Source organism: Ambystoma mexicanum, chromosome 10 (genome assembly GCF_040938575.1).
Source record: "Ambystoma mexicanum isolate Mex_15411 chromosome 10, UKY_AmexF1_1, whole genome shotgun sequence".
NCBI classification, from domain to species: Eukaryota; Metazoa; Chordata; class Amphibia; order Caudata; family Ambystomatidae; genus Ambystoma; species Ambystoma mexicanum.
The window spans coordinates 1,364,706,455-1,364,719,642 of NC_090932.1; the positions used below are offsets into that span (position 1 = coordinate 1,364,706,455).

General features: G+C 41.1%; 1 protein-coding gene across 1 annotated transcript in view; it reads right to left on the reverse strand.

Annotated features, from left to right (window-relative positions):
- The window catches only part of MYO18B (myosin XVIIIB), a 1,784,667-nt gene that overhangs the window by 1,177,116 nt on the left and 594,363 nt on the right, over positions 1-13,188 (reverse strand). The window lies entirely within an intron of this gene.

Sequence of the window (13,188 nt, forward strand, 5' to 3'; positions counted from 1 at the left end):
CCTACTTTTAACAGTTCAATTTTAATCTCATGACATTACCATGTTGTCTTTTTATGTAAACTTCACAGACGCACTTTTGTATTCACTTGTTTTTGATTTCACAAATCGCTGAGTGGTGGGTTGCTCTATTCAGCTGGCATATGGGTTGTAGACCTTGCTAAGCCAGCAGAAATTATAAATGTAAAGCAAACTATTAACACTGGTGAATTCCGAAGCCATATTTGCTTATCAAACCCAAGCTCCCTGGCCCAGAATTGCAATGAATGTTCCTTCAATGTGTCCATCTTGACATCAGTATGGCTGTCCTGATTTACATGACAATTTCAACTTTGTAGGGGCATTGACTGCCAAATGGATGTAATGATGATACAATTAGAAATATGATGTTGTATTGTTGTTTCTTGTCTTAATTTTGAAGGAAACATTTCCAGAATTGTCAAAACGCCTTGAATTCCCTTCAAATAACGGAACAACTTTGACATTTGTCAGCTGTGCAAATTGTCAACAAAAAGGGATTCATTAATGTTACCAATATCCCAAAACAAAGAACACATGAATATATTATCATTATAGGAATTGATTATGTCCTAAGTGGTTATACTAAAATGTATACATCCACTTACATTGTGTATCGTTGTGGGTTTGGCAAGGTGGTACAAAGCTGCAGTAGTGGGATTACCAGCACTTTTACTGTGCCACCACATTTCGAGTCTGTATGGAAAGTATTTTACCTTCTTAAAAATTGAGAAATACCTGATGGTGGAACAGACACGGGTGGTCATTCCTCCATATACCATGAAGCTCTGTGAGACTCCATAATGTGAACTAATGCCATCTCAAAATCTAAAGGATCAACCTGCAGTTCTGAGGTTGTGTTATGGCAGTAAATATATTTTTTAGTTTGGCGACAGTATTTCGGTTCCATGGAGAAAAGATGAACTGGAAAATTACCAATGTATAGTGTGATTTTGATGTTTATTTTCGTATTGTTTTTAAAAAATATATAGTGTTCGTTGAAGCAAATGACTGAATTGATAGTAATGGCATCAGCATCCAGCACAACACAACGAGCCACATTGCACATCAACTGGTTAACAATTCTTAAGCCAACCGAACTCAAAAGCTTACAAAAGAACGCCTAGTACCATAAACAAATCAAAATATCATCCTGCACTTCAAAGCAACATACAATGTACTAGATATTACTAGATATTTAAAATTGGAACCATTTGATGACAGTCAAAGTAATAAGCACAAAGCGCCTGATGGTATCAGATGTCACACTGTCAAGAAAATGGGTGATAGTACACATATCTTCATAGTAGAAAATCATGTAGACTAGGGAAGCATTCAAATCTTTTTACAAGGTGAGGTGAGGAGATATCAATTAATTATTTGCCTTGCATTGATTTGGGTGTAAAATGATAGAGATGGAGAAAACCCAGCAGAAACACAATGAAACACGTTACCCCTCAACTTCTCCATTTGCTAGGAATTCTATATATGAGGCAGGAAACTTAGTGGAATATCCATTTGACTGTTTCTCCATACTGCGCATGGAATCAACATGCATCTACACTGGATCAGTATTCTGATGCCAGTGGAAAGACTAAGATATCTACTCTCTCTTCCTGCTTTGTAGCATGTGCTTAAAGCAAGTGAAATCTGTAGGAATTCATTGTAATCTTGATCGCCATGTTTCTCAATGACCGCAGACACTGCTAATCCCCTGCCATGTTTATTTTGTACGGCTGAGATTTAGGCAATTTTAGAAATGGGAACTAGGGGTACACCAGCCTTTCATGTCTATTATCATATCATGCAGTGATTGATCACAGTGCTTCAGTGAGCCACTGTACAATCGGCAAATGCAGCAGACTGTTCTCATTGTGGTTAATAGTACTTTTATTTCCTACTTGTGTATCATTTGTTTTAAATTAGACTCCCTTTGTTTTGTGTTATGTTCTTTATACTTGGGTATTGATACTGATTAATTTTATTTTTATGTTGCATTCATGATCACTCTTTTTATACTTTTATTAATGATGATTATTAATGTTGAATTCTATAAGTGTATTTGTAATGATGTATTGCTTTTTTGTTATTTTTTGGTTAGACATTCGGATTTCTATCACTATTTTTTGTGTTAACTATTATTCAATGTTTTGTATCTATTATGTTTAGTTTTGATTAGCATTAATGGTATTTGTGTAAATACTATTTACTAAGTATCAATTGTTTATTATTTTTATTTGTGCCTCAATCTTGAGTATTAACTATTATGATTATTGTACATTTATTTGTGTTCATATTTTATTTGTAATCATTTTACTGATGTGTTTTTAAAATATTTTTGCTCATTCGTTCATAACTGTATTGTAATATTTTAATAGATTTTTAAATTATTATTCATCATCATAAAACTTTATTCAGCATTATGCCATTAGGTACAAAAACAATATCACATGCAATCAGAAAGGTTTTACAAAAATTGTACAATGCACAATCCCATAAAATCACATACATATTAAGAGTGTTACAAGTGCACGAGTGGTCAATTAATTATGCAGATATAAAACAGTAATTCAAAGCAAAAACAGTTGCACCAAAGTGCCAGTACAAAAGGAGTACATGCCCTATTTTCCAGTGTTTCACTTCTTTTTAGCCATGATCGATAGATGTACTTCGAAACAATGTAAACAACATTCAGGTTCTCCATCAGCTTTCAGAAGTATAGGGCTTCATTGATCATAGGTATTCCAAATAAGTTAAATAGTAGTTTCAAATACATTCTTCTATATTTGTCATAACACTCACACACTATTACAAAGTGAGCAACGTTTCCGGTGCAATAGCACAAGTTGGACACCCTATGAGTTAATCCACTTGCTACTGTACGATCTTACTGGTAAACATCCTACCCTGAACCTAATAGATAAGGCTCGGGCCTACAGTGGGGAAACAATATCACAATAGCTTTTGTATGCAAATGTACTTTTGCATCCCAAATAATCAGCACTGCCGGAAAGCACATCACACAAAACCAACAACCTGTCTCTCCTGTGAACCAAAAGCAACCCCTTGACTAGTTCCTTTGCATTATTTGGAATTAGTGAAGGATCATCACAATAAGCCCCCACATCAAGTGCTAACAACCATTTTTTGACATGTAAAATCCAGGGCATGGCTAAGACACCCCCTACAGACATCACTGCCTTGAGAGCTTCTCTATACTTAACAAGTTCAGTGGTTCTCCACACCCTTAATAAATAAGCACTGGCCTCCTCACCAATAAGATTCATGTTACATTCTAATCTGAATGCCACTTTAGATGTACTCTGGGGGATTGACAACAAACGTTTGAAGGACTTATTTTCTTTAGTGTTCCGGGGAGTGTAATTCGTGTAGCCACATATCTCGGCTCCATAAATGGCTGCAGCCTTGGCTTGCACTTGATAAACCAACAGTGTAGGCTTAAGTGGGCCCCACCATGCTTAAAGTAAAACATGTTGACAGCACCAATAGTTCTTTCCAGGTTAATTTGGGTCTTCGGGAGTTGCTTCAATCATCTGGCATTGTTTGACAGTCTTATCCCTAGGTGATCATACCAGGATACCTGCTCCAAGTCAGTCTATCCCACAGAGATACTCAGGGGCTTAGATTTCTGCTTCCCTGGTTGAAATACCCTAGTCTTAGTTTTGGTTGTGTTGATTTCTAACCCTAATTCAGCGACTTTGGAGCATAGATGGGCATGGCTAGACATAGCCCCGTTGGAGTTCATGATAAAAGCACTGCGTCATCAGTGAAAAAGAGTGCTGGAATTCTATCTGCACCCTATTGCGGCAGGACTGAGTTGATGAAGAGCAATTCTTTAATAATAAGTTTGATGTACATACAAAACAAGAGGGATGCCAGGACACATCCTTGGCGAACACCCTTTGCTACCTTTATTGGCTTAGTAACATCCCCTGCCAGACTCCACCAAACTACTGCAGTGCTATTATTATATAGGAGCTGGATCGGGTTTAGTATAGCCTTTGGTGTATTCAATGCCTGGAGGACCCCCCACACTTGCCCTCTCGGTACCCTATCAAAGGCTGCTTTTAGGACCACAAGCGCTGCATACAATTTGACCTTCTTAACCAAGGTGTAGTGCTGTATAAGTAAGAGCAGCTGAAACTTTGATCAATTGTACACAACCCAGCTTGGAATCAAGCTTGCAGATGATGGACAAGTATCCTCTATCCAGGCTGAAGGTGCCTCAAAATAACCTTTGCGAACACCTTCCTAACTGCATCCAGAAGGGAGATAGGGTGATAGTTAGAAGGTGTAGCCCTATCCCCCTTCTTGAAAATAGGAACAATTATAGCTTTAGTCCATGATTCAGGGACAGCACGAGTAACCAGGACAGCATTAAAAATATCCAGAAGAACTGGTTCCCATAAGGTCATTTAATTTTTAAACAGATCGATGGGAACATTGTACAAGCCTTCCGCCTTGCTACTTTCCTTTGACTTAATTGCCTCAGCAACCTCCCCAGAGAAAATACTGTGTTCCCTGCTAGAGGTAGGGACTGAGTATACGGCTTGAAAGTGGGAATGCCATATTCCAGGGGTTATACATGCTTGGATGGTGGTATCTCCTGATAGATTATGCTCTACTACAGCCTTCCAAAACTTAGTGGAGTTTCCCTGGCTAACAAAGAGTTTCAATAGAGCCCATTTACCTGCCACATGCTCCTGCTTCTCACCGGCTATAAGTCTCTTATACCTGCTCAATTCAATTAAGTGCACCCTATCCACTAGCACAATATCCTTCAAGTAGGTCACCAGTTTGTATTTTGCATCTTTACAGTCTTTGTCAAACCAAGGTGCTGGTCTCTTAGAACAATTACAAATGTGTGTCTTGGTAGCAGTAAAATGGGACTGAAGTCACTTAGGCACTCAAATTCCTGTGGCGTATTATGTTTGACGCCACCATAGGCACTCGATATTCTCCAACATATTGCTGTATATACTTCCCAAAGATTGATGCTGAACTACTTTTACCCACTTCACTGTGCGACAGTCATGTCCCGCCACCCTTATGTCTGAAGCAATAGCTGGATGCCTTAGTGCTAATTCATTCTGATCCGCCAGGGACTATTGGTCTATGGTCACTATCTGCTTGCTCTAATACTTTGAACTCAACCACTCGTTCCCAATCTTTCCCGCAAACCAAGGCATAATCTATTCTAGACTTACCCTACAGGCCAAAATAAGTAAGCTTGGCGGGTTGGCTCATTGAAAACCGACCATTACAAGGCTGCAGATCAAGATTGTATAGCATACGCATGGTTCAACAGCCAACCTATGTGTTTTCACAGGGTAGTCAGCAATAAGATCTGGGATCCCCCACACTGCATACTCATCTTCCGATGGCCCCTCAAGTTCTCTAAGTGGCTCTAGTGAAATTTTGAAATTGCCCATAACAACTATATCATGATGTTTTTTGCCAACCAGTTCCTGTTCGCTAATACACTCAATTAATTTGTTTAGGGCGTTTGTGTGGGCTCTATTGTTAAGTCTGTTATAGACATTATTCAGAAATAGACACCTACCATTAGGCATCGCATTCTCAAGTAGCTGTAAATTTGGTCAGCCTGTGTCAATCTGGTTGACAAGACAATTATGGTCCACTTTTACCTAAAAAGCTATCCCCCTGTAAGGTTTCCCCAGTGACCTCTTGCTGGCCTCAACAGCAAAAGGTGCGAACACTTGAACAGAGGGTTCATTCACAGCCCATGTTTCTTGGAGTGCGACAATGTCATAGTCTTCCAACTGTTGCAAGCAATCGCTGTCTATCAGATGTCTGTCAATGCCTGCAATGTTCCACGATATCAATGTTATTTGCAAGCCCCTTTTATCAGATGATGGACCTGTTGCCACGGACAGTCAATCCACATTGTCAAGGTCGTCCTCGACACACAATGCTACTGCCATGCACCGTTTAAAACTAAACTAAACTAAACGGTGCATGGCAGTAGCATTGTGGGCATCTGTGATCCTGTTAAATGCTCTACCAACAAATATTTTTATAAACCAACTTTTTCCCTGCCATGCTGTGGGGGATGATGATCAAATAAGAGGGATTTAGGACTATGGGAAATATTGCAACCAAGTGGTGGATATGTCCTAGATTCAATCGAGAGCAAGCCACTAGCCAGCTGTTCATCATTTAAGACTGTCTTGATGTAATCGTCCTTACTTTGGTCTGTGGTTAATCTCCGACACTCCAAAATAGAGACTTCAACATATTGTTGCGTATAATAGAAATGCAACCTCTTCTGTGCCTAATCCAGTGGGTGACTTTGTTGACTACTGTCTCTGTTCTCATAAGCCTCGCTCACCAATCTAAGGGCTTTGGTCATGAATACTGGTTTATTCTGTGTAACATTACCCAACCCCGTCTCTGAATAGTTATTGTGCCTAGTCTGTAATACAACCTGAGTTACCACCAATGGAGTTTATGTGCAAGTATGTGCAAGTATCCTGTGCAGGTATGCTGCGTTTTAGCAGCATTAGAATATTTGTCAGCCCGCCTCCCTATAACATCTAGGATTGGCTTGGGCCAGCTTGAATTTACAACTACAGGGTCCTGCCTCCCAGACAAATTATTAGTATCATTCGCAGTGTTGTTTGAAGTAGGGGTTCTGTTTCTGCTATTACTGTGGGTTGACTGCTGCTCTGGGGCAGTGCCATGCTATTTATCAGCTCTGGTTAGCCTATCTTCCTTGGCTGTAAGGTCTACTAGGCCTTTCAAAATGGTATTCACCATGGCTTTAATCTTTACTACATTATACTCTATAGCAGCCAAGTTCATATTATCAGCTTTGCCCAGGATTAGGCGTGTTGTTCCTTTGACAGAGACACTTATTTTTAAGCGTTTAGGACACAATTTGTTTGTCTGATTCTTCATGCCCTTGCTCCTGCCCTTTCCTACCTCTGACAAGTTGCCCTTCAATGCAGAGACACTTGGCCCCTTGGAAAAATCTTTGGGTTGTTCCATGTCCTGGGCCTCCTGCCCCATCTTTGCCCGTGTAGTGCTCATCAACTCAAAAAAACTAGAGAACCTGTTAGATATTGGTATTAAAATCACTGGAACCTCCTCAACCTCATTCTCGTCAATCACAGGGCAGTGAGTAGTTCTTAATGCTACCTGAGGTGGTGACATTAGTAGGTGGTGTGTATCGTCCAATAGGGCATCTGGGACGGCTTCTATTGAACATGGTGGGATCTTACCCTTTGCCGTTGTGTTACCGATCGGCAATGAGTAATTGGTCTCTCCCTCTTGTCCTTCTAATCGGTCGACTGCAAACTCTTTCAGGGTTTCTTTTGTCAGTCCCCCTGTTCTTCCTAATTGATTGACGTTTGGTACTGGGTGCATTAAGCTTGATGCCACGTCACTACTTTTCGCCTGTAAATCACTTCCACCTACACAGTTGGCTTTAACCCCACTCCTTCCCCTATTTCCAGTTCTCCCAATGTCATACAAAAGCCCTTTGATTTCATTTATTAAAACATTGACTTCTTTGATTGGTTTAAGCATTTTGTGCAACGTATTTCTGCCCCTACCAGGGGGAATATCTGAAGTTGCTTTTCTTTTGGACCTTTCTATAATCAGGGCTAATATAAGGCGGTTTTGCACAAATCACAAATCACTTATAAAAACAAAAAACTATAAAATAGCTAAATTCGTAATAAAAACACACATCAGTTACACCCTTGCACTATAGTATGACATTCCATAGAAGCAAATAGCAATACAATTTTTAAAAGATTATAATGGAATATAAAATGAAGAGCGTGTAGAGCAGGGAAGGCTTTACTGCTTGAGGGGCAGCCTTAGTCTGCCCCCCCTGCTCCTTGCAATGCTTATGTAGATTCCAGCAACTAGTGCAAACAAAACTGCTTATATCTTTGAAATATCAGCCAGTTAAAATGGGCTAGGTAGACACATATGCTAATGTTAACAGTATGCTACGTAACCGTATGCTACAGTAGCAAAAACACACCACTGCGTGGCAATTCCAGTTCCAGTTCTTCTGCACAATCCTATCCTGTGTTTAGGCTGACCACACTTAGAAAGTTAAAAACATTATATACAAGTGTTGACTGCGCCAACTTACTCAACATAACTAAGTCCCACAGCAGCTGAACACACGGCTTACTAAACGAGCTGAACAAGCCGCTCCTTGCTCAGAGAGCTGGGTGGCCGGTGTCACTCCTGACCTGCCTTCAGGTCCACAAGATCTACTGTGCAGGTTTACGGTTAACAAGTTCCATATCATGAGGGGCAGTGATGTATAATACTGTGACATAGGATGACATAGGGTATCCTTAGCACTCCCCAGATCCTGAACAAGTCCCGAACAGCCCAAGAGGGAAAGGTCAGTGCCTCAGCTCACCTCAAATCTCGGCAGACCAACAGGTTATAAGCAGGATTTTTCTCTTATACTACCCCTCCAACACAATCCATCTGAAGTTAAGTGCCCAGCTCAGGATCTTCACACAATCCCCTTTGGGAATTGGATTGCATGCAAGTGAGAGCTGGCTCCCGCACTCCCCAAACCGCCCAAAACAGTAGCCAAAAACGTATTATTAAAATTGATTATTGTAAATGTTGTTTTACATTACTATTTTGTTTTTGATCATTTATTACTGATGTGTTTCTGTATTATTCTTATTCATTCATTCATGATTGTATTCTAATATTGTTAATGGGTGTTTACCGTATTCATATTGATTATTGCAAATGTTATTTTGCATAAATATTTTATTTTATCAAGTATTACCAATGTGTTTTTTATTATTCTTGCTCATTCTTTCCTAATTGTATTCTTATATTTTGTAAGCATTTTTATCTTATTAATATTGATTATTGCAAATGTGTTTTGTGTACTTATTTTATTTTTAATTGAGTATTGCTATTTTCTTTTTAATAACCTTGATAATAAATTCTAACTAAACTCGACTTCTAAAGCTACCTTGGTATTTAATCCTTGCTGCCATCCGATTTCTCTGTCTGTTATGGTACGTCGTATTACACCTCATAAGAGCAATTCGTTTGAATGGGAGCCCTGATACTAAGAGTGTGCTCCCTTTGCTACCCTCCAATGATAATCACGTTGTATTTCTTTTCTTTTAGTAATTGATTCATTAAAATTCTGTCACTGTTACTCCCAGTGTATCAATGTTTTCTTGAATAGAAAAAAAAGGATCTGGCCGCTTACTTAGTGCATACAATCATGCTAGCTCTCATTGCTCTGGTGGGTATTTCCTCTTAGGCTTGCTCAAAGAAAGAGGTTTGCAGGTTACCAGACAATTGACATGCCCATACATGGGTTATATCATCTGATCCATAATGGTGAGTCTCCTTCCATTCATGTCAATAAAAGGGAACTATAAAATTCCTTCTAGACTTTGAATGCTAGGATGATTAGAAGGGGAATGGAGTGTATCCGGGAACATTTTATAATCCCAATAACTGGGAGCTTTTGGAACTATCAATATGCTTAGTTCTGCCACTTCGCATTTCAATGGAGAATGCAGGTATTCTTTAAGGCATCAAGAAAGTATTGAAGATAAGTGACATGCTTGGGATCAAGATGAAAAAACGTATGCTACAGGAAAGATGAAGATATCAAGCTGTTTTACACGTGTATAGATGCAAAGAGACGCAAGCAGACAAAGTATTCTTGAGGCTAGCTTATTATAGTGAATAGATTGCGGCATGTGCCAACATGTACATATATATTGGAGTCTGTAAATAATGGATGTTTCCACTACGTGTTATAGCAGAACTGAGCTAATAATGGAAGGCTTCTTTTCCAGTGTGTCGCAGTTAGAAAACAAATGATTTAAAATTGAATCTCAGAAAGGCGAGGCTGAATGAGACATGAAGCCAAGGCCATATCAGGCTGGAGTGAGCAGACATTGGATACAAATCGTGTGAAAGAACGAAGCTCCTGTTCAGGAGGCACAAACAAAACAAGGAAGACATCAGAGGTCTAGTAGAAAATAGTATTTTAATACACTAGAAACTCGAATTTGTGGTCTTCAGTCACATGGAGGGATGAAGTTGGACGAGCATGACGGTCACACCTATGAAAGAGGACAGAGCGTGCCTTCACTCCCCTGAATTCTCCAGAGCAAAGGAATACTACAAAGGACAAGTTCAAAGCCTTAATCGACAGCAGACCACTGAGGTGATGATGAATGAATATGCTAATTGGTGGGAAGCTATGGTCAAAGACTAGCTCACCAGCACCTGGATGCTCAGCGTGCGTGCTGCTAGCGTAAGTGGAAAAGTACTGACGGAGGTTAGAAGCCAACCAATGGTATAGGACTGCATGATTAAGGGTCCTATAGTTGTATAGGCAATGGGACGTTGTGTATTTAGTGACGTTCATAGTGACCTGTTTAAGGGGAGGGCTTAGTTGCCCCACCTGATGTTAAGAAACAAATCATTTTCTTGCACTGCCTTAGACGAGCATGGATCATATACTTAGATGTTCCTTAAGACCCAATCACACTTGCCACTAGGTTTTTGTAGTTTGCCACATAGGATGACATTAGTAATATGTAGGTTGACGTGACCTATGATGAATTTCTGTTATAAAAGCAAGCTTTTTTTTAAAGTGCATTGAGAAGAGAACTTACGCTGAGACGTCTGTTGTACTCCCTGTTTTAGATAATTGATATTAAAACAGTTATCCCTTTGCCAACTACCTGCGTCGTTTTGATTAATGATGCTTGAATAATTTCTGCATCCCCATCCATCTCAAGGGTATTGCTACCTCATTTTAAAGGGCTGAAAGCTCCAGTTCAACTGAATAGCTGAGCCACACAACAATGTGTTAAACCATTTTATTCAATTCGGATGCCAATGATTGCAGTGCTTACAGGAAGACAGATTTTCTATGAATCTTCCAAAGCTGGACCAAGCATGAAAGGGTCCCCAACCAATGTTAAGGAATTACTGTACTGCAGTAGTCACCATCTAGTGTACTTGGACCAACCACAGGTACAGTGTCATGTCATTTCTACTAAGTAAATTGCTTTGTGGTGATTCACTTCATGGAAATTACTTTAACAGTTTACTTCGAAATTTATATTTTAAGGCGGTCCCCCAAACCCTCTTTCCCCTTCACTGCAACCCTTACCCAAACCCCTGCCCACTCCCACTTTTACACCTTAACCCACAAATAAATATATTTTGAAGTAAACTGTCGAAGTAATTTCCACAACGTAATTTATTTTGTGGCAACAACGTGAGAACACTGGTACTAGACATGGTAGTGAACAAAGACAACGTTTTATTGAACTAGAGGCCTCAACTGATTGGAATGATATGATATGATATGACATTTACAATTCGCCTGTACACAAGTGTCTCTAGGCGGCGGCAAGACAAGGAGGGGAAAACAGAGGGAGGAAAAACAACAATTTTACTAGGCCCTGTGTCATTCAAATCGTGCACGTTCAGGGAAGTGGAAGGGGAGAAGTGTGGGTGAAAGGGAGTTGGAGACACGCCGGTAAAAGCAAGAGTGCAGCCATTGGGTGGCTAAGTGCAGGTAACTCAAGAAGTGCAGCCAACGAGTGGCTTATAAGTGCAGAGAGAAGGGACTGCAGGGTTGCAGATCCAGACCACAAGTCCTAGGGGAGCCAGGAGGCAGTGCAAAGAGCAATTGGACATGTAGGAGTCTGGGTCCAGGTTCAGAGGGTAGCCAGGTGACCAGTGCATGGAGCAACTGGGACATCAGCAGGAGAGTGGAAGAGAGAAAGTGGAAGCAAAGAGGAAGGTCTTCAGTTGTTTCCGGAACCAGAGGTGGAACTGCTCAAGTTTGAGAGAGGCAGGGAGCCTGATCCAGAAGGAGGCCCCAGCCGAATGTAGAGATCTGCCCACAACTCTCTGTTTGGAAAAGCGACTGACCCTCAGAGAGTTGGAGGTGGATGAGTCGAGAGCTCGAGACGTCAGATAAGTCGAAAGAGAGAGTTGGAGATAGTGTGGTCCCAGAAAGGACCCAGAAAGCCTTGTGGACAATGAAGAGGGCCTTGAACTTGACCCTTGCAGCCACTGGGAGCCAATGAAGAGACATCAGAGATGGAGAGATACAATCCCTGGGCTTGAGGCTAAGGACATGTTTCGCAGTCCTGTTCTGGATAAGTTGTAGAGGTCAGAGAATAGAGGCAGAAAGATTTAGAAAGAGGCTGTTGCAGTAGTCCAGCCTAGAGAGGACCAGAGCTCTGGAGACAGTGAGTTTCTGGGGAAAGTGAGGAAATCAAGAATACCTCTGAGGAGGAGCAGCTGATAGTTTGACTTCTTCGAGACGACAGAGAGGGGAGGAGAGAAGGAGAAGGGTGGAATCGAAGATAACCCCAGGGTTCTTAGCCTCACAGATAGGAGCAGGAAGGGGCCCAGAGTTGGCGGCCAGAGAGAGAGAGGGGAAAGGAGGGAGCTGGTGTTCCGATGAGGAGGATCTCAGTCTTACTGGCATTAAGGCAGAGATCATTTGCGGCACATAATTCCTGAATTGCGGTCAGACAATCTGGAATGAGAGAAGGAGAAGAGGCAGCTGAGGGTAGCCTGAAGGAGAGCTGGGTGTCATGTGCATAACACTGAAAGTTGAAACAGAAGGAAGCCATATGGTGGGCGAGAGGTACCAGGTATTGGTTGAACAGCCAGGGAGAGAGGTTAGACACCTTGGGAACACCACAAGTAGAGAGGGAGATAGAGGAGAGTAAAGACTGCAGTTGGACCTGACAGGGCCGGTCAGTGAGAAAGGCCAGGGCCTGATTGATGGTACCCAGGGTATCACTGAGGCGGTTGAGCAGGATGGCATGGTTGACCATATCAAAGGCAGAAGAAAGATTGAAGAGAATGAGGACAGATGGAAGGTTAGAATCAAGATGTAGGGGAATACTGGGGGGGAGGGAGTTGTGCCAGCTGACTGTTGCTCTGGTGCTGGAGAAATTCTTAGGTGGTGAGGTACAGTCATAGGAGGGGCAGATACTGAAAACAAATCAAGGATACCCAGCTGTGGTTGCAAACAAGGCAATCTCTTATAATGAAGGAGGAAATTGTGATGAAAGTGAGAATAAAATCTAACTACTGCCAATTCATATGATCACCCCTTTCGGGCAATGA